This window comes from Propithecus coquereli, unplaced genomic scaffold (assembly GCF_000956105.1).
Source record: "Propithecus coquereli isolate 6110/MARCELLA unplaced genomic scaffold, Pcoq_1.0 Scaffold177, whole genome shotgun sequence".
Classification (NCBI taxonomy): Eukaryota; Metazoa; Chordata; class Mammalia; order Primates; family Indriidae; genus Propithecus; species Propithecus coquereli.
Window position 1 is genome coordinate 5,183,021 of NW_012142412.1, and position 677 is coordinate 5,183,697.

A 677-nucleotide genomic window follows, 5' to 3' on the forward strand; every position below is an offset into this window, starting at 1 on the left:
TAAGAAAAAAAACTTCTGAGAGTTTTCTGTGACAAAGCATAGGAAACCCTCCTCTCCTCCTCTTCTTGTAGCCGGGACCCATTCTGCACACAAGCACTAGGTATTCAAGCAGGGCCTGCCAGGTTGGTGCCCCAGACTGTGTGCTAAGGCTTCCGCCATGAAGGTTTCAATCACCTGACCTCACTTGAAGGGGGCCTCCTGCCACTCTTCCCGGCATTCTCCTTGGGGGACGGAGTGTGCTAAACTGAATTCTACACATTCCTCCCTTCCTGGGTGAAGAGACCTCTTGTCAGCCGTTTCTGTAGACCTCAGCACAAGTATTTTGTCCATTTTTCAATATAATATATTTTCTTGACAATTAGATACCAGGATGAGACTTAATTTAACATTTATAAATAGTTAAGAAAAAAAGGAATCAATTTGGAAAGCTTTATCAACAAGTTATCAAAACAAGGGTTTGTTTTTTTGACAGTGAACGTACAATAGTATATGGTTTGCCATTATTTCCTCTCTAGGAAGAAAAGTAAAATGAGAAATACAGTATAAGTCATCATAAGTTCAGTAGATTTTTAAAACACTTAAGAGACACGAGTTAGAAAAAGTGCAATCGAAGAAACCAATTGTAAAAGCCGTTTTGCAACAGTAAGAGAAATTTAAATATGAACCACATATTAGAT

General features: G+C 39.0%; 1 protein-coding gene across 1 annotated transcript in view; it reads right to left on the reverse strand.

Annotated features, from left to right (window-relative positions):
* The window catches only part of CUL2 (cullin 2), a 103,475-nt gene that overhangs the window by 2,179 nt on the left and 100,619 nt on the right, over positions 1-677 (reverse strand). The window lies entirely within an intron of this gene.